The sequence below is a fragment of the Coenobita brevimanus genome, chromosome 96, assembly GCF_032717465.1.
Source record: "Coenobita brevimanus isolate Jiangsu-jjx chromosome 96, ASM3271746v2, whole genome shotgun sequence".
Lineage (NCBI taxonomy): Eukaryota > Metazoa > Arthropoda > Malacostraca > Decapoda > Coenobitidae > Coenobita > Coenobita brevimanus.
Genome location: NC_137049.1, coordinates 15,966,433 through 15,989,273, shown reverse-complemented (window position 1 = coordinate 15,989,273; position 22,841 = coordinate 15,966,433).

The window sequence follows — 22,841 nt, the reverse complement described above, 5'->3', positions numbered from 1 at the left end:
ACGCATAACCTGAGAGAGAGAGAGAGAGAGAGAGGAGAAAGAAAAATGAAGTCAGAACTAATGAAGGGGAGAGAATGAATGGAGAAACAGAAAGACGAGCAAGAAAGAGGAAGACAAAATTGATAGAATAAAAGACAAATTGAAACAAAATATGTAAAAAGAAATGTGTAAAGAATTAAACTGAAGTATGAATGGTAAAGGTGTTAACTGGGTACAGGTGTAGTAGAGTGCCAGGCCGCTCCACCTTACATCTCATCTCCTGCCTTTTGTAGCTTGTAATGATGTAATATACTGCCCAGATCAAAGTACCTGACCATGGTGGTGAGGGTTGCTGTAATGATGATGATGATGATGATGATGGAAAAGGTGAAGTTAATTTAGTTTAGCATTGTTGAGAATATTGCTAATTTCATGGATATTAATGGTGGTTATGATGATGGTGGTGATGATAGTGGTGGTTGTGATGTATATCAGTTTAGCTGTAACGACAACCTTACATTATATCGCCTCTTAACTCTCTTGTAGGCTGTGATGTAATATAATGGTTACTATGAAAAAGGATGAATAAGAAAAACGGAAGTGTCTAAAATGAGAAACAAACAGAAAAGAACAATAACTTAAGGAGGAAGAAAGAGAAATTATGAAGAAAAAAGAAGCAAAAGGGGAAGCGAATAAGCATATAAAAGACAAAGGAACAAGTAGGAAAGAAGAAATAAAGAAAAAATGATATGGCAAACGAACGTTATCGAGTGTAACAGAAACATTACAAGAGTAACATGAAAAAGAATAAAAGAAAACAAAGAAGGGAACCAAAGAGAGGCAAGAACAAAAAACAGTAATAAGAGAATTCAAAGTGTGAAACCAGAAAGGAAGAAGAGAACAAGTAAAAAGTCAACAGTTATAAGTGGTGGCAGGAGGTGTGGGCGGCGTAGATGGCAGGTAGGACACGTGTAGTAGTGTCAGCCGCTCTACCTTCCTCCATATCGCCTCCTACCCATCTTGCTGTTTATAATGCTTTAATACTCTGTACATTTTATCTTCGCACAACACTGCCATCTCTCCATCTTGAATGCTGAGCTGTAACAAACGAGTCTCGAATATAGTGATAGTCATGAAGAAGTGCTTTGGACAGGATGTACAGCAATAGTAGTCTTATTATACCATTGAACGCCAAGAAATTTTATGCAACATGACGGAAATGATAATGATGATGTTAACCTCACTTCATCTCACCTCCTGCTGCCAGTGTGGCATGACAGAATATGATGGAGGGGAAAAAAAAAAAAAAAGGAACAGAAAATGATTAAAAAAAATAAAAAATAAAATAAAATGGTGACAAACCGAGAGGAGAACAAAATTAAGAAAAATAATGCGAAAGAAGCAACGAAAAATGTAAAAAAAAAAAAAAAATCAAAAGATCAAAAAGAGAAAGAAAGGAGGAAAAGGAGAAAACGCGTGTAAGAAGAGTAAGATATAAACACTGATTAAACAAAAACGAAAAAAGGAGAAAGGATGTGTGAATGACAAAAGAAATGACCGAAACAGGGTTGAACTCGGTACAGGTTTAGTTGAGTGCCAGGCCGCTACACCTTACTTCATCTCGCCTCCTGCCTCTCTTGTTGCTTGTGATGATGTACTATAATGGAGAGGCAAAGACAACCACAATGAAAGAAAATCATGATGATGATGATTATGATGACTGTGTTGGCGATTACTGTGATGGTGGTAGTGATGCTCGTTATTTTGTTGTGATGAAAACAGTTATATTGAAACTAATGACGATGATAAAATCTTGGTTCTTTATAAATGATATGGACAATGGTGGTAATGATGTTGAATCATGACATGGGTTGGCTTTGATGATGATGGTAATGATGAAAAAAGGAAATGACCTCACTGTCTCTACTCTGGAACCGTTGCAGAGCCAGGCCGTTGGACTGTGGCCAGTCTTGGCCTGGGTTGCAGAGCCAGGCCGTTGGACTGTGGCCAGTCTTGGCCTGGGTTGCAGAGCCAGGCCGTTGGACTGTGGCCAGTCTTGGCCTGGGTTGCAGAGCCAGGCCGTTGGACTGTGGCCAGTCTTGGCCTGGGTTGCAGAGCCAGGCCGTTGGACTGTGGCCAGTCTTGGCCTGGGTTGCAGAGCCAGGCCGTTGGACTGTGGCCAGTCTTGGCCTGGGTTGCAGAGCCAGGCCGTTGGACTGTGGCCAGTCTTGGCCTGGGTTGCAGAGCCAGGCCGTTGGACTGTGGCCAGTCTTGGCCTGGGTTGCAGAGCCAGGCCGTTGGACTGTGGCCAGTCTTGGCCTGGGTTGCAGAGCCAGGCCGTTGGACTGTGGCCAGTCTTGGCCTGGGTTGCAGAGCCAGGCCGTTGGACTGTGGCCAGTCTTATCCGCCCACAAACTCTGGTGGTGGACCTCCCCTCAGGTCCACCACTTGGTAGAGGGGGCAGTGTTTTCCGGCTGCATGCCCTTGCTGGTGCTAACCCCTGTATGTTGTGGGGTACGTTGTGTGGCATATATAGTGCATATAAGAGTTGAGCAGTGCATGAGATAGTTTGAGAAATGGATGTTGGGAGTTATGTTCACATACCCTCCACGTTAGTACCACACTGAAAAAGGTCAGCAAAGGAGGATGGTCAGGATATCCTGGTGGCTGGTGAAACAGAGGCTCCAGCTGTCCCTCACCAGCAATCCCATCCCCCTTGAGAGTACCACCCTGATCGGCTGGTGCTACAGCCTACTCCCTACAGAAGTAGGGCGTAGGCTGTAGAAGTAATATATAGCTGGCGCAACCCGAGGATCGTTTCAGCGTGAACCTGGTGGACTTCAGAGTGAAGCTGCTCTCTTCCTGCAGCTCACCATCCTCCTTTCAGGATCAGGGGAGTTGTGGGACATGTGTGTACTCAAGCAACAGACCAGCTTAGTTATATCAGTGCCACCACATGAGGGCATCCCTCTCCAACACCAACCATACCCTGTCCTGACATTCATTCACGTTGCTGACCTGGGAAATTTCATAACATCTCTCCCTCAGTGATTTATTTTGCCCATCACACCTCCATATCCTATTGTATAATACTCCTGTAAACCATGTTGATAACAGTAGGATATAAACAATGAATTAGAAATACCTGTAAAATGTTCTATGCAAGGGAAACTGCTAGGGAAGAAATGCCACAAACTCTCTTCTGTCAACGAGAACATGGCAGGCCAACCCGCTGACTGCACACAGCCTTGTAATTCCTGTATTTCTCCACAGCACTTTCCTTGGTACAAGCAGTTACAACCTCACCATCTGCAATCAGCAACTCCAAAGGCAACTCAGATATAATATCCCATGGCAGTTCTCCATGCACCATGATAAACAGAATGGAGTTCCAGACAGACCACAGATGTGCACCAATTCTTAACGTAACGACCTATACTCCGTCCACTTTAACTTGGCCTAAAATTGCCATCTACCGGTATCTTAAATGCTGAGCTATCACACGTGATTAATGCTACAATATGGGGACATTCAGGAAGAAGTCCTATGGAAAAGATTCAAAACATACAATTTTGCAAATTATGTAAGTTCAGTGTCATCAATTCTCTTTGTTTCTCAATTTGCATGATTTCAGTAACCTGTTTGTTTATATAATACTTTTTCTATTTAACATCATATAACATCTCCCATGTAATACAATTCTGAAACTGTTCTCTACCTCTTTCAACCTCTGGCAAGTGGGTATTTTCCTCTTCATCTACTTATTCCTTTTACTGTCACTGTTTAACTGAACTTTGGAATTTAAGTGAAGCCTTTGCTTATCCTCAGTTTAGTTATCTAATCATTTTGTTGATTTGCCTTAACATGGAATCACTTGGATACATCAGCTTCTCTCTCACTTCAAGCTTGAAACATGTTATTTGAGACATTATTATACAGTACTAACTGTGACACCAGAGATCACAGCAGCTGTCGCTCCTTCTTGCAGTTGGGTAAAAACAATAACAGTTTACACAGGAGCATCTCCCTCTAGCTGCACTAGCTGCTCCCCCACCATCCTTTCATACCATATTTCATTATATCTGGTTATTTCTATACTGTAACTTGGGTTAAAGATATTATATACATTTGATCTTTTCACTGCACAACCCTGGTATTTGGACTGTTGTCAAATTAAGCATAATAACTTATTGCTGCCTTAAGCTTTTAAACATCAGAATCTCTTCATTTGTATTCTGGAAGCTACTGGTAATGTTTACCACAAGTCCTTAATGCCTGTGTCTTGGTTGAGGTCACTGGTGTGAGTGTGTAGTATACTGCTGGATCACACTGGCTTCTGCCAAATGTCCAGAAAATTTATCAAACAAAATTTTTTTGATGAGGAACTTGCTCAACTGATTTAATTATGTGTAGTATTTAACACAAAACATCTTCCAGAACTGCAAACTACAATGTCCTGAGAAATATGAAGACAATCTTGGTTAAATATCCTGGTTGGTTCTAAATCATTTTGGATGACAAAAACTGCAGCTTGGTTTTACTGAACACGAGTTTCAATCCGATCCATCAGCATGGAAGAAAAATTACATTTTTAAATATACTGTAGTACGATACTGACCCGACAGCACCATTTTGTTGTATGCTGGACACTTTTTTACCTACACTACAACACAGTGTTAGTCTATACTATGTCTGTTGGTGCTGTGTTGGAGTAACTCACATTTTGGTGTTGTGTACAGTAGGCTATATGGCATACGAGTGTACCGATTCCCCACCTAACCTAACAAACCAGGTTCACCACCACAGGACACAGTTCAACTGATCCACTGTGGTTGCTGGTGTGGTGCTTGAGCAATTCACAAAACATAAACATGACTGAATAGCAAATATCACAAACTATGACTGTCCCATATTTAAAAATCAATACTTTGCTACATGGGCACGACCTTTCCATATTTCCTACTGAAATTAATCCTTCAAAGGTGACTTGTGTTTCACAGATTATCATAGTTACAGGGCGTTTTTTAATAATGTTATCTGTGAAATATGTAAAGACATGTTTATGTCACACATTCCATCACCCACATAAATGTACCACCAAGAGGCAAACCTTGCTGACAAACTCTACAAATGCATGTCTTACTTTTGGCATAAGTAAATTCCCAACTGATATGTTAGGTTTGGAGAATTTCAATTGATTAAATTACTGTAGGATTAGCTAGGTTAAGATGGGCTTGGATTGGTTGTGTGAATAGGTTAGGTTATGACAGATTAGATTTGTTAGGACTCAAGACTGGGATTTGGCCTGACAGATACTCAAGGGGTCTCTAAGCTACGTGGCAATCCAAGGTGGTTAAAATCACGGGGGGTGGGGCAAAGACCCCAGTTAGAATAGGTTAGGCCTCCTCTCATCCTGTTTCTCCCATCTTTCCTGTCACTTTTTATTACTCTTCTTTCCTCCAGGTAGCTTTACATTGATATGGTAGGTGGGGGCGCTCACCATCCACTCACTCGATGTAGTGTTGCTTTCGGGTGTCTGCCCTTTCCTCTCCTCTCTCCATTCCTTCCTTCCTCTTCGGTCTTTCTTTACTTCATTCTTTCCTTGTCCTTCCCCTACGGGTGACTTTACACTCCCTCCTTTGTCTTTCCTTCATTCTTTCCTCTTCCTTGTGCCTATGGGTGACTCTACACTAAATGACAAGCCTAATGGTTTCCTGTACACCAGGAAACCATTTACTACGCTGGGTGGTAACCATATAACCAAATTATGACGCATGGTGGTTTAGTGGGTAATTACAGCGCTACAGTCGGATTGAGCCGGTGAAGGTTTATATCCAAGGGGTGGTTTGGGTTATTCCTCATGTAATGCCACTCAGGGACGAGTGAGGCTGGTCACTCTCATCTTAAATGTCAGGACCGAATTACCTAGCCCAGGGCTTCTACGCTCCTCATGGGGCAACGTAGAATTGGATGATGGATGGATGGATGGCTTTACATTGAGTGACCAGCCTAACGGGTCCCTATAAGCCTGGAAACCATTTACAACGGTGGGTGGTAACCATATAACCAACCCATACGTGTTCCTTAAGTGTCACCAAGTGGGACGGTAGAGGGTTAGTGCTCCTCCCGGCAAAACAATCTTCTCAAGACAAAAGGCCACCCCTTACGGGATTATGGCGTCTGGCTATAGATAGACAAGATACGTTAGGTTTGACTGGATCGTTTGGTTTGGTATAGAGTTCAATGTTTGATGCACCAACGTGTCCTGTTGGCAAGATAGTAATCAACGTATCCAGTCAGTAAACAGGCTGTCACAGCCAAACTGGCGGCTTCCTTAAATACTCCAAACAGTATATTTTATTTTTCATCTACACTTTTTGCAGTTTAAAATAACCAAATAACTATCTATGTTGCATATGGTAATAAAATTACTTTCCTGAAGATCATAAGATTGTAAGAAGACAGTTGCAATCACCACAACCATTTGCGATATCTAAATATTAAAGAACATAAAATGAAAGTTCGTCCATTAAAAAAACGTTATAACATATTAAGGAAACTTAGACCAGAGAAAGAAATATAGGTAAATAAAGAGAGCAAAGTGTATTTTTCCCCCTTTGGAGCAGAGGGGCCTGAGGCTGGGCTGGTGTAGTGCTGAACACTTAAGGACAGGAGGCTGACCTACGCCCCTGGCAATGTCTACAAGACAGAAATACTTGTGGGACTCCAACCACAGTGCACAGCCACAGGCCACTGTGCATTCTGACCCAAAAGCTCTACTACCACACCACCATTAAAAAGGTAACAAAAGTGGTAACAAAGTAACAAATAACTCAGCACACAAAGTATACTCCCTCTGGCTACCTCTGGGACTTGAACCACAGCACATTTTGACCCGAGGGCTCTACCTCCACGCCACCATTAAAAAAAGTAACAAAGTGGGTAAAAAAGTGAGTAACAAGTAACATCAAAGAAAGTAAATGTCCCTCCAATAAGACAGAGTAAACTGAGAGTAACAAATAACATCAGAGAGTAATGTCTGTCCATAGAGATAATTCTCAGCACTAAGCAAAAAGACAAAACAAAATGTAGATTCCATTAAAGTAAAACAAAAACTTATAAGATGAATCAAATCACACCAGGTGTGGGGGTGGGGCCTGCCGCTGTGTGGGGTGGTGGTAAATCACACCAGGTGTGGGGGTGGGGCCTGCCGCTGTGTGGGGTGGTGGTAAATCACACCAGGTGTGGGGGTGGGGCCTGCCGCTGTGTGGGGTGGTGGTAAATCACACCAGGTGTGGGGGTGGGGCCTGCCGCTGTGTGGGGTGGTGGTAAATCACACCAGGTGTGGGGGTGGGGCCTGCCGCTGTGTGGGGTGGTGGTAAATCACACCAGGTGTGGGGGTGGGGCCTGCCGCTGTGTGGGGTGGTGGTAAATCACTCCAGGTGTGGGGGTGGGGCCTGCCGCTGTGTGGGGTGGTGGTAAATCACACCAGGTGTGGGGGTGGGGCCTGCCGCTGTGTGGGGTGGTGGTAAATCACACCAGGTGTGGGGGTGGGGCCTGCCGCTGTGTGAGGTGGTGGTAGCGGTGCACTGAGGGACACTTGGGTGTCAAAACGACACCTCTGTGGGAGTTCAGCCTCTATACACCTCAAAGGTGTCAAGGTTTGGGAGAAAATTAAGGATAGTTCGTTTCGTATCAAACACTTGCCTAGAACTGAAGTAAATTGCGTTCCTTACAATTATATTAAAGACTGTTTTATTCGATATATACTTACGTAGTGATAAAAGTTTTTGAAAAAGCAAAGTAATGCTTTAAAGGCGAATAATTAAATAACGAAACCTCTATTTCAGTATTTCGCGGGTGGCGGTTTTTCGTGTCCTGTTTTCATTGTTTGCATCACGTGTGTATACGAGCATTGCTGTCCTCATTCAATTCTCACTTTCTAGGCAATTACATTGATAAATACGGATTGTGTAAGTAATGTTCAGAGCACTGGTATTATAGGGTACTTTATGGTATTCAATATTCCTTAACTTTGGTGAAATATGAACGAGAGAGGCAGATTCAGTTGTTCTTTTTGTAATTATGAGAGTAGGCATTTTAACAGACTCTCACTTCATTATAAGTACGGCCACGCTTTATACGCAGGCTTTAGATTACAATGTATTGTTAGTGGCTGCTATAAGATGTATACCAGTGTAAGATCTTGGCGTAATCATATAAAGCTTTAACATCCTGCTTTTGCTCAGGAGCATTTTCAGTCCCCCAACACAGTATATAGCGCTGAAATATTGAACAGTGATGTAACAGGTACTGAAGATGCAGCAGACCTTCCAGTTGATGAACAGAATACTCCAGATGTGCAAAAATCAATTAAAGCCAATATTGAATTATGAGAAGGTAGTAGGTAATATCAGGCTTACTCTTAGAGAAGAGCACAAAATTCCAACATCATCCTGTAATGTTACTGCTGGTAAAATTCAGGAACTGCTTGATGTAACTCAGTCTGACCTCTGTGACAAAATAAAGAAAACACTGACAGATGCAGAAATTAATGTAGATCAAGTGCCAGGATTAAGCCAGATTTTATGTGCTCAGTCGAGTGCATCTAAAGCATGTGAAATGTTTTCCCAGTGTAAGAAGCTGGATCGGTTTGTATCTAAGTCTCAGTCGTTCATTGCACCAACTGAATATGTATTGGGAGTTGGAAGCACTGGAAAACCTGATACAGTGCAGTATATTTCTCTTCTTGATACACTTAAGCAGATGCTCAAACATGAAGATATCTTGGCTCAGGTTTTGAATGATCAGTCTTCTCGAGATAATATCATTCGATATAAGTGACGGAACCATTGTTAAAGAAAATCCCCTTTTATCAGATAATCCATCAGCTCTAAAAATAATATTGTACTATGATGATTTTGTAATTTCAAATCCACTTGGTAACAAAGTAAAAAAGTACAAAATAAGTGCCTTTTATTTTGTACTTGGAAATTTGGAGCCCAAGTACAGGGCACGTCTGTCTTTGATACCTTTGGTAATACTTTGCAGAGGCATTCATGTTCAGAAATATGGCATAGATGCTATTCTTTCACCACTCCTCAATGATCTAAAAGTTTTAGAAAATTGGGGCATTCACTTTGAGTATGAGGGAAAAAGTTTTAATCTGCACGACTTTAACTTCTGTTGTTGCAGATAATTTAGGTGCTCATGTTATTGGGATATTTTTTCAGAATTTTGCCACAAGTTTGCGTCTGTGTAGGTTTTGCAATGCTACAAGAGAGTCTTTGCCAGTACATTTCAGTGAGCGTGATTTCACTTTATGAACTCCTACTACACACGACGATCAAGCAAGACGGATTGAACAGATGCCTCATCTAGCTGCAGTGTATGGCTTTAAAGGACAATCATGTTTGAATCAACTCCAGAACTACCACATAATTCAGGGGCTTCCATGTGATATTGCCTATGATTTACTAGAAGGTTTGATTCCCGAAGTTATTGGTAATGTTGTACGCACCCTTGTAAATGATGGTCACATAACTCTTGAGGAAATAAATGAAAGAATATTGAGGTTTCCATTTTCTGAAGGTGAAAAAAATAACAAACCACAGCCCTTTCCTGACAGTATGGCACATTTCAAGGTCAGACTTACAGCTGCTGAGGCATGGTGTTTACTTCGCCTTCTACCATTAATGATAGGTGATAACATTCCGGCTGAAAATGCTTCTTGGGAAATTCTCTTGGATTTATGTGATGTTGTTGAGTTAATTTTCTCTCGTGAGTTTTCAAAGGCAGACATACTTTACATGAAAGAAAGGACTGATTCATTTCATGAAGAGTATCATGCAGTGTATCCAGAAGAGAAAATGAAGCCCAAAGGACACTATACCTTGCATTACGGTACCTTGGTGGAAATGTTTGGTCCATTAGTTCATTTATGGACTCTTCAGTTTGAAAACAAGCATCAGTATTTTAAGGAACTGGTGCACAGAACAAAAAACAGAATTATTGTATGCAAATTTCTGGCATATAGACACCAATGTCGCCAAAGCTTAATAATGAATAATGAAAGTGTATTGGAGTCAGAGTGCACTACCACTGGTGGGGATACAATACCTGTTCAGCTTCTTGAGGACAAAATATTTTCTTAGTTGCAACCTCTTTTAGGCAATAAGGAAGAAGTATATCAAGCACAGTCTATGACGATTGATGGAACCAAATATGCTTCAGGTGGATGTGTTATTATTTCCACTAAACATGATTATTATGCATTTGGAAAAATAAGCAGCATATTCATTATTGGAGGAATAGAATACATACTGTGTCAGGATTTAAGTGTCATAATGTATTGCAGGCACTACCATACTTATTTGGTTGAAAACCTTGACACTTTCAAACTTATCAAACCTCATGACCTTTTGGATTTCCATCCCTTGGGTATTTATTGGAAACAAGGGAAGTACTATGTTACATTGAAATATAATGTGAGACATGACTAGTTTGTAGTACCTTGAAATAGAAAAATGTAAATATACTGTGTACTTTTTTTCTACAGCTTTGTACAGTAGCTACTATACCTGTACTGCCTACATTTTATTGCTAAGTTCATAAAATAATGGCCCTGTCATGATTTTGTATTAGTATAACGTACTGTACAGTAGCCTAGTCCTACAGCATTCAGAGGTATCAGTTTTTCCGGGCTTTCCTTTTCACAAATAGTGGTACCTTCATTTTCTCTGAAGCTGTAACTACAGCAGAAAAAAAAAAATATGGGTTTAGTGATTTTCATCATTTCGTACTTGTGACTACATTTTACTTTTTATCAGTCTTATTATTTTTCATATTTAACCAGCAGCAGAGATTTAGCAAAGCTTAACTACAGGGCTCCTTGGAGGGGCAGGTTACCTATTTGTGGCTGCTCAAAATTAACGAGTAACTCGGTGACATACCTCGTGAATATGGTTGGACAACTGCACTGCCATTTTACTGTTGTGTCTATCATGGATTTTATAGCTACTTTATATTAACAATGACAATTCAAGTTTACATTGTACATCCTTAGCTGAAAATTCAGCTGCCTGGAATTACCTAGAAACAATATAAAAACTTGGCACCAGGGCCTGTGAGAGCTGCCCTTGGGCCCCGGGTAGGCTATAGTGAATGTTACAAGCCCCTGAACTTTTGGCATATTGACCTACCTGTTCCCAAGCTCAAAAACAATATAACAGTCATAATTAAAGATGCAATGTTTTTAATTCTTAATATCATACTGTACTCTATGCCAGCATGTGAAAAGATGCTTGGTTTATTTCTTTATTGGATGTGTGTATTTATTATTGAACATTTACCACTTATTAATTACAAAAAGCTCCTGGCTTTCTTTGTGGGCCCACTTTTGACGCAGGTTCTGGTGTTTTGGTAACACTAACATCCCACCACCACCACCACCACCACCACCACCACCACCACCACACACACACACACACACACACACACACACACACACACACACAGTCCCTGGTTGGTATTGTACTTCCAGTTAAAGCGATATAGTCAGGTTAATCCTATAAGTATCTGTAATTTTACTCTTGCCAAATGAAATCACAAACTTTTTAATAAAGTGCAAGATAATTTGATGTAAAAAGGTTAAAGGTAACTTGCATTTAGGCTACCAGAATTATAATAGTGTATATACTGTAGATTTCGATTAATATCTAGCTGTAAGGTGGCCTTAAGATTTTGAGTTGGAGCTTCGTCTAGTAGCTTTCTGGTGAAAGTGATAGTGTACACACTCTTTACCATAGCAAGGCTCTCTCTCTCTCTCTGTGTGTTATATATATATATATATATATATATATATATATATATATATATATATATATATATATATTGTATATGTACACACACTGGTATATAGTGTGTGTTTTTGTTTTAAAGTCATGGTATTTATTTATGTTTTTTTGTACCAAAAACCATGCTGGACTAGATTAGTATGATAACTAGTTATTACATTTAGCCTCTGCTCTGAACATTCCTTCATAGTGTAATTTACTCTTTGATGACTTCAGCAGTTACTGTTCTGCTAATACGACCCAGCCAGAATTAATGTTATATATATTTGTATTTTCCTATTTTTCAAAATCAGATTGACAGTCATGGCTTATATGTACCACGTAAATTGCATTGGGAAGAAGAAAATCATTCAGACCGAAAATAAAGAGAATGTCCCAAGTGCAATCCAGGAGGCCTTTGCTTTGAACCAAGAAAGCATCATGTCTATTCAGTATTATGATGCCTCGTGGAATGACTGGGTAGACATCGATGAGATGGAGCAACTTCCAGACAAAGCAAAGCTCCAGTGCTTTGTTACAGTGAATGTTGAAGTTGAAAACAGCAGTCCAGTGGTTAACACCACCACCATTAGTAGGTTAGTACTTCTTTCTTTTTGTACTGCAGTTATATTACAACCATATTCTTCTGTGGTAATTATGTTCTTTAAGCAAAATAGTACTATTCATCAGAATGTTAGGGATGGCATAGCAAGCTCTCTCAGGCCTCATTACCATGCTAAGGTTATTTGATATTGTGCTATGGATGGTCACAGGTAGTGTATTTAATCCTGTGGTATTATATACCACCAGATATTTGTTCTGTGATGCTAGGTGGAAAAGTACTTAGACACAGGCAGAGAATTTTATGCTGCCTTCATGGATCTGGAGAAGGCATATGACAGCATAGTTAGGCAAGGAATGTGGAAGGTGCTGAAAATATATGGAGTGGATGGGATGTTACTTTGTGCTGTGAAGAGTAAGGACGAAAGAGCTAGGGGCTGCAGTACGAGTGAGAGGAGCACGTGGAGTTACTTGGAGAGTTAGACTGAGAAATGAGAAAGTGAAGGAGTGTTGTGGTATTGATGTGGATGTGACTAAGAAAGTTATGAGAAATATGTTGAAGTGGTCTGGTCATGTGGAAAGGATTGAGCATGAAAGACTGACTAGGAGGGTGTATGTTAGTGAATTAGAGGGGGAGAGGGAGACTGAGGATGAGATGGAAGGATGTAGTGGAGAGATATATGAGAGAGAGGTGAGATGGAGGTAGGGCAGCAAGATGGCGAGTAACAGGGTGACATGGAGACGATTTGTTTGTGTCCATCCCTTGCGAGATTGAGGCATCGGGCTATAGACAGATAGTATTACTGTATTTACACTGTATCCACACAAGGGATATACAGTACAATATTGTGTTAGGAGTTGAAATGCACCATTGATATAAATTGCTTATGAAATAATGACATAATCTTTGTGGTGCTGAGTTAATGTGATATGAATTGTTCTTTCCAGCCCAGATTTACAGCAAAGATCTGACCCCACCGATTTGATTAACATCCCAGAAGGCAGTTCATCTTGTGCCACAGGAAACCCGAGCTGGCCAACTCCTTTCCCCATAAAGGAGTATATGTTTAGAAAACACGTATGGGATAAGCTCAAGAACAAGACTCCATTAAACCGCACAGAGAGAGGCCACCTTTTGGATTCCCTCTACGAAGAATGCATTAAATATTGCATGTAAGTAGGTGTACAGGTTTGGAAACCTCATTAATAGCATATGCCCCCAAAGTTTTGCTCCTTAAGGTTTGACTAATGGAATTATCTGTAAATGTTGCAAGAAGGTTAGTAGACTGGAAAAAAACTATGTGGAATTACTTTATTTACACACTATCTATCTATCTATAGCCCGACGCCCTAATCCCGCAAAGGGTGGCCGCAGACAAAACGCCTCCAAGTCACTCTGTCACCCACCATTTGACTCCCCTCCCCCCAACTCACCCCCCCCTCCCTCATATACCTCTCAACTCCATCCCTCCACCTCATCCTCGGTCTACCCCTCCCTCTCCCTCCCTCCACCTCACCTACATACACCCTCTTAGTCAGTCTTTCATTCTCCATCCTCTCCACATGTCCAAACCACCTCAGTGTATTTCTCCTAATCTTTTCAACCACATCCACATCTACCCCACAGCGTTCCTTCACTTCTTCATTCGTCAACCTGTCCCTCCATGTCACTCCACATGCTCCTCTCAAGTAACTCATTTCCACTGCTCTCACTCTTGACTTGTTCCCCTCTTGCAAGGTCCACGCCTCGCTTCCATACGTCAGGGTAGGGATCACAATACCATCATGCAGTGACTTCTTAACTTCCATACTCACCTCCCTATTTCTCATCACTGCTTTCAGTGTGCCAACAACCTTCCTTCCCTGCTGTACCCTTTCACGTACTTCATCCCCCAAAGTTCCATCCTTACTCATCACACTACCCAAGTACTTGAATGCACTCACATTCTCCATATCCTCACCATCCAACCTCACTTCACACTCTGTGACTTCATTCCTCTCAAACACCATAACTTTACTTTTGTTTACATTAACTTTCAGCTTCCTCCTCCTACACACTGTCCCAAATTCATTCACCAAACCTTGCAACTCCCATTCATCTTCACTCAACAATACTGTATCATCAGCAAACAGCAACACCGGAAGCTTCCAAATCTCACCCTCATTCATTAGGGCCACCCCACATCCACTGCCCTACCTTGTACCTCCTTTACGACCCCATCCATATATATATTAAACAGCCATGGAGACATTACACACCCCTGTTTCAGTCCCACATTGAGATCAAAGAACTCACTCAGCTCACCATCCACTCGCACCGTAGCCCTAGCTCCCTCGTACATACTCTTCACAGCACTCAACAAATTCCTCCACTCCATATATTTTTAATACCTTCCACATACCTTTCCTATCTATTCTGTCATAAGCTTTCTCCAAGTCCATGAAGGCAGCGTACACTTTCCTTCCCTTCTCTAGATACTTCTCCACTAAGCATCTTAGAACAAATATCTGATCTACACACCCTTTTCCCTTCCTAAATCCCCCTTGTTCTTCTCCAACTAGCTCCTCTGTCATATGCCTAACCCTATCAATGAGTATTCTACCATATATTTTACCAGTCACACTAAGAAGGCAAATACCCCTATGGTTACCACATACTTCTCTCTCCCCTTTTCCTTTGTACAGAGGAACAATTATACCTGATTTCCAGTCCTCTGGAACCCTTCCCTCTTCCCAAGCCAATCTACACAACTTCCATATCCACTCCACAACAATCTCACCCCCATACCTAAGCATTTCACCACACACTCCATCAATTCCTGGGGCCTTTCCCAGCTTAATCTTCTTCATCGCTTCCACTACTTCCGACCTACTGATCTCTTCCTCCCTCCTCTCATCTCTTCTTCTCCCAGCCATTCCCCAACCACTTATACTCACACTGCTCTCACTCTCTACATTCAACAAATCCTCAAAGTGCTCCTTCCATCTCCTCAATTTCTCTCTTTTCTCCACCAACAATCTATTATTCCTATCTTTCACTCCCCTACTATTTCCCCTTCCACACTGCCTTACTTTCTTTACCTCCTTCCAAAACAATTTCTTACTCTCCCTCCATTTCACACTCAGATTCCTCCCAAACTCTTCATCCACTTTCTTCTTACTCTCCTTCACCAGTCTCTTAACCTCCCTTCTCCTGCTCACATATACCTCTCTCTTCTCTCTCTCATCTTCTCCCCTACCTCTACTCGCCAACCATTCACCATATGCCTTCTTCTTTTGTTCCACAGCTCGTTTCACCTCATCATTCCACCATGCTGTCCCTTGCACACCCTTGCATCTCCTCCTCACTCCACAAACCGCCTCACACGCTGCGCTTATCTCTTCCGTGAATATCTTACATACGTCTTCCACCCCTTCCATCTGCTCTAGCTCATACCTTCTCAATCTTTCTTCCACTATGCTCTTATACTCTGTCCTCTTCTCACTATCTTGCAATTTCTCCACTCTTCTCACAGGAGCTGCTTCCTCCTGTCTTCCCCTTCGCCTCCTCAACCACTTTCTTTGCAGCTCTACCTTGGCCATCACTAAGTGATGGTCCGAGACTCCATTCCCCCACCCTCTCCACACCCTTGCATCCAACACTTGTCTTCTCATTCGCTCATCCACACACACGTAGTCTATCATTGCCTTTCGTTCAACAAGTTCACCATCCATCCTCCTCATTACTCTCCATGTATACCGGTGGATCATCTTATGACGAAAGTAGGTGTTGGCTATTGCCAACCCCTTACCAGCACAGATGTCCACCAAAGCACTACCATTCCCATCTACTTCCGCTGGCACACCCCACTGACCAACCACTCCATCCACTCGTACATTCCCGACTTTGCCATTCATGTCTCCAATCAACAGCACTCTCTCGCTCCTCTCAAACTTGTCCATACATGCTTCTACTCTCGCCCAAAACTCATCTTTCACTCTTGCCGCTCGATCCTCAGTTGGAGCATACACACATACAATCGCCCATGCTTGTATACCTACTTTCATCCTCACCCATACAATCCTTGCACCCACTGTTCCATACTCTCTTATATTCTCCTTCCACTTCTTGTTTATCATCAGACATACTCCCTCTCTTGCCCTCTCATTCTCACTGACTCCCGCACATATACCTACACCGTATTCCCATTCTCTCACCCTTTCACCTCTCCATTTAGTTTCAGTCAATCCACATATATCCACTTTTGCATCCTCAAGCACCTGGACAATCTCTCTCTCTTTCACTTCATCATTCACTCCTCTCACATTCCACGTTCCTACTCTCAGAATGTCCTTTGTCCGTTCCTTAGTCGTCAACGTATGGTCCGTCCGGGTCCGAGGCGCTTTATTTGCTTTTTTAGTTAGTTCTTTTTACGGGGTGGGGCACTAACCCACCACCAACCCTTTTAGTCGCCTCGTACGACAAGCAGGGGTACTGGGGGAGTATTCTTGAAACCCCCCTACCTCGAGATATGATACCCTTAGATGCGATACCCCGGCTTAATGATCGGGGTAGAAATTGCACCATACCCCGCCTAACGATGGCCAAACCCTGGTTTAACCCGCCCCATCACGACCACTTTTCTACCACTGACTCCCCCCAATCCCGACTCCCCCCCCCCTCAAACCTCCGCTTTTGGTGAGAAACATCGAAAATTCATAGAGAAATCGCTCACCTGAGGTTTAAAATACTCGATCCAGGTAGGAGTACCTCCTTACCTTACAGGGTTTTCTATCTGGCTGGCTGCAAAGAAAACGAGTTCTATGGGAGGATAACTATTCTACACCACTCATAAACGGTATTTATTTATTTGGTACGAATTTATATGTAGTACGAGAGTATATTGGTTTTCAAACCAATATACTGTAGGCATTATAAGCATTGTTTCACTCACTAACTCACCACCATTCCTGACCTTTCTTTGCCACATTACCTGATCATCATTTCTGACTGTTTCTTCCTCTAATGTTTGTCCTCCACATTGTCATCGATTGGGGAATCACTCTGGCCCTGAATTTCGTACCGTGGCATGACATGGCTTTACTGGCCAGGTCACTGATAACAGGTGAATTGCTGAGAAAAGGGCATGCAGGGGGGGGAAGAGGTCATGCTGGGTAAGGCATTGTCCCTCCCTGGCATCTTGTAGAGGAAGGTGTCCCATGTATACGTGCCAAAAATCACTCGCGAAAATTGAAAATTGTGCAAATTAGGGACCTTGCAATTGATTCGCGTTTATGTACGTTGACGGGATTGGCAGTGACAAAACGAGTGGATGTTAATTCACGTCGACGGGACGCCGCGGGTTAACAACGGGTTTTGATTTTTCTTACCGATTTTGATGATACTTTAGACTAAAATTGTGTGTTTAGGTTGATTTATAAACTGTTTTTAGACTTAGATTAATGTGTTTTAGCCATATGTGGGGTGAACATTATCATTTTGGGCTACGTTTTACTAAGCTTGATTTCATCCAGACTAATATTTGATGATATTTTGATTTGATTTGTTGGTTTTAGTGAGTTATTTACAGGTGTTAGGCTTAGGTTACCTTCCTTGACAGCTGTTAAGCCATTTAGATTGCCGTTAAACCTGTTTTTGGGCTCATCTGGATGTGTTTTGGGCTTGGTTTGGGGGAAACCCAAGGCTGGTAAACAGTCCACATTGAAATACACATTGAAAGTACCCCAATATACGATACCCCGCCTAACGATGGGGTTTTAGCTAACCAATTAGATCATTAAAACGGGGTATGCATATATATATATACATTATATATATATATATATATATATATATATATATATATATATAATATATATATAATATTATATTATATTATGTATTTGCACACAATATATACCAGTAGTCAGAGATACTAGGCTTGTTGCAAGCCAATTTGGAATTAAGATGTCAGGCAGTAGCAGTATAGTAGGTAGATTATTATTATTATTATTTCCAGGTACCTTGATTCTTACAAGTATAGACTTGTATTAACGAGCCTCCTAGAGATGTTTCCCCATCTGCAGGAAGGCCTCCCCAGTGATGATGCTTTGGTAAGTGTGTCATTTTTTCTGTGAGTAGTTGATATACTCATAACATAACTCAGTGTTTGAAAACCCATGACAGCCTAATAATATTGAATACAGTATTCACTTTTGGAGGTTTCTAAGTGATGCTTCCTCATTTGTTTATACTGTAGTTTTAATGCAGAATGTTGTATGTATAACTTTTTTTTTTTAATAGTAATTTCCAACTCTGAAGTTGTAGGACAGCTATATTCTCACTCATATGTTCAGTTGATGTTGATGGTATATGATAAGGATTTTTTTTTTTTTTTTTCTTTTTTTTTTTTTTTTTTTTTCCCCCTGGATATGGAATATTTTTGTTCTGCTGGATGCATATTATGTTTGTTATACAATGGTCCAGCAGTCAATGTGAATAGATCATATAATTTAAAGCTTATGAAAAACATGATTTATAGAACTATTTCAAAATTTAAAAGTTCATATAAATTTCACCCCACAATATATTGTCTAAGGCCTGTCATTTCTGCCTCGTACTGTACTGAAATACACTGCTTGAATTATCTCATTAGAAAATGCTGAATATACTGTAAACACAAAGCACAGTCTAATTCTCTTGCCCTATTTGGAAATGCCTTTATCATACTCTTTAAATACTCCTATACACAATTACACTACAGTACTATATCAAGTAAAACAGAGTTCTAGCTTTATTTTTCCTTTTCTCTCTGTATTGTAGGGTCTCTGGAAGAACAGGCTGAGTGACAAATTCAAGAATAACAGAAGAAGAAGAGATAGTAGTGAACCAGAGGTTCAAGCAAAGAAACTGAAGAAGACTAGCAATAGGGACTCTGTTAATCAGAAAAAAGTTAATAATGTGTGGAACATTACAAACTTTCTCCCAGAAAGACTTCCCACAGAAGATGATTCTTCTGTTGATAAGCACATACAGTTGCTAAAAGAGCAGTTTCATAAGCTCCCTGGCAAGTGGAATTCTTCATTAATAGAAGATTCATTGGGTGCTACTCTCAGTCACAGGAGAACCATGGTGGTGAAGAACTGTGCCAGGTTGGCTGAAGTTCAAGCCGAATACCCCATCCTCTTCTGTGAAAATGAGGTACAGTATAATATGTTTAGACAGGTTTTCAGTCAGTTCATTGTGCATTCATCTCTCATGCATTACTACCTTTCACAAGTATTAAACCGTGATGTTTCATGTAGCTGTTCTTCTACTTAGCACTCTCAGATTGTTAACAGCTTCACTCTTCTCATCAGCCTTATTAATTCTGTTTTCATTAAGTTGTATTAAATCCTCCTATGGCAGAATTGAAGTATGACCATAGCACTTTTATGTACATGTTCTTCGTCACCCACACAGCTACATACTCTATTTCATTTATACAGAATGCATTCTTTACTTATACATAATGTCATGTTCTTGTTTCTGGTCAATAAGTTGACCGTTTAAGGCCTGTATGTTTTACTTTGCATGATTATTTTCAGATAATTGCAGAGTTCAGCAGGCTCCTGGGCTGGGATGGGCACAAGAGCTTTTGTGAAGGTCTGCAAAATTATGCTGAACTGCTTGTGAGGCTGCCACATTTGAAATCTGAACCTGCGTGTGTGCAGCAACTAAGAATGGAAGCAGGTTCAACCAAAATGGAGAAGGACAGGAAATGTAAGTCTGTTTTGCTTGTGCTTTTATCAGTGACCTGAGAAATTGTCGATGTACCTGTATTTCACTAAAACTTGAAAAATGTGTACGCTTTTTATTAAACTTGAGTCTTCACTCCTTATTTAATTATATACAAAGAGCTGGTTGAAATTATTTTTGTTTACAAACTGTTTTCAGCAGTCATTGTACTTAAAATCCATCAGTTCTCAATAATGTATACCTGTTTAACTAAAACATGAAGAAATTAACCACTTTAACTTTAACTTATTCAATCATTCATGAATTAATAATTGTTGTTAGAGATTGCTTTTCTTTACAAACAGTTTACCACATTCAATGTAGCTGCTTAAAATCCATCAATCCCAAATGAATTGCCGCACTATGGCAAGGCTCTGTTTACTCCTAGGAACACGAATACCCTGCACACGATGATTCTTAGGGAGCGATTACTTGTCGACGGTCAGTGAGTCTGCTAGGCCAGACAGCCAGAGGTTACACAAAAATAGCAACCTTAATGTTGCAAACATTTACTTTTTTTTTTTTTTTCCCTACATCAATGGTGGTTGTGCACTGGCATTACTTCATTTTAATTGTATGGTTTGACCTTTTCAAAATGGTACTATCTCTTTTTTTTTTTTTTTTCCCCTTCATCAGATGCTATACAGTGTGCAGCTCTTCTTGTGATACAGGGGAACGATAAGGAGAAACTTGATGACTTCATTAGGAAAGATAATGAAGTTGGGTAAACTAGAGCTGACCTGTGTATTTTATGGCAAGGAGAGTCTTTTCTTGATGGTTTGTTCAAGATTTATGCTGAACATGTACTTGTTGCAGAATCATGGTGCCTGATTAATGGGTTTTTCTGTCTACTTGCCTCATTCTATGTGTTTAACATTGCCTTTCCAAAAAATATGGTAAGCACTTTAACTTTCCTTCAGAAGGTGGTACTAGGGCACAGTGACTCATGCAAAAAAGATATAAAAAGCATAAATCTTTTGGCAAAGTTAAATCGAAGCAAGTTACTGTAGTGGATATGGTCTCTAATGAGGAATTATTTTATTTTTCTATGTGACAATTATTTATTATGTGAAGCTGCACAGCATTTACAGTAAACCCTTGCTATATTGAACCTTGCTAATCCTAAATTCTGCTATTTATATCAAATTCTTTAGATCTGCCAAATAACATTCAATTAAAATGAACAGTGAGTCAGTTTATTGAGATGTCCCAGCTGCTAGACCATACAGTAATAGGAAAAATATGATGTTTTAATGCATTTTTCTGTTCTGTTCATTACTGATTGAAAATATTCAATATCTATCAAACTTGGGTTTGTGTGTGTGTGTGTGTGTGTGTGTGTGTTTTAAATGCTATTATTACTTGTGTTTATTGAAGTGTGCCAATGCAGTATGTCTGCAAGTGAGATTGAGATTGACCATCGTAGCACCTGTAAGGGCATCAACAGGAAGTGTAACCCAGAGAATGGGTGAAAAATGTGGCGACAAAGTGTCATAACTTATTAACATTGGATTCCCATACATTATTAGTGTGTTGTTATGTTAGAGTATATGTGTATTATGATGTTTCACTCATGTATTGCTTTTGTTCCTTAAAATATTGCTATTATTTCACTTGCCAATAGCATACAATACAGGTCCTCCCCTACATAACGTTGGGATGCATATGGGAGAACCCATCGTTATGCTGGGGTATAACACGTAAAGTATAGGGATGTTTTGGGGAGCCTTGGGATCCACCCCCAACTAAGTCCAAAACTCGCCTACATGAGTCTAAAAACAAGTTTCTAGCTCACCTAATCCCCTAAATAGCTTTAAAACAAGCTACCCTAAGTCTATCTATCTATCTATTGCCAGACGCCTCAATCCCGTTTGGGGTGGCCACAAACAAATCGCCTCCAAGTCGCCCTGTCCCCCGCCATTTCACTACCCTGCTCCCAACTCACACCCCCCTCTCTCATATACCTCTCCACCCCATCCCTCCATCTCATCCTCGGTCTCCCCCTCCCTCTTCCACCCTCCACCTCGCTCACATACACTCTCTTCGTCAGTCTTTCACCCTCCATCCTCTCCACATGGCCAAACCACCTCAGTGTGTTCCTCACAACGCTTCCTATCACATCCACATCAACACCACAACGCTCCTTTATATCCTCATTCGTCAGCCTGTCTCTCCACGTGACTCCACAAGCTCCTCTTAAATAACTCATTTCCACTGCTCTCACTCTTGACTTGTGTCCTTCCAACAACGTCCAAGCTTCACTTCCGTACGTTAGAGTTGGTATCACAATACTGTCATGTAGTAACTTTTTTACTTCCATGCTCACTTCCCTGTTTCTTATCACTGCTTTCAAGGAACCAGCAACCTTTCTTCCCTGCTGTACCCTTTCAAGCACTTCACCCTCCAAACCTCCATCCTTACTCATCACACTACCCAAATACTTAAACGTACTCACATTTTCCAATTCCTCACCATCCAACCTCGCTATACATTCACTGACTTCACCTCTCTCAAAGACCATCACTTTACTCTTCCCTACATTCACCTTTAGGTTCCGTTTCTTACACACTCTCTCAAACTCATCCACCAAGCCTTGCAGCTCCCCTTCATCTTCACTCAACAACACAGTATCATCTGCAAACAACAGTACAGGGAGTTTCCAAACACTATCCTCTCTCACCAGGGCCACTCCAACATCCACTACCCTACCT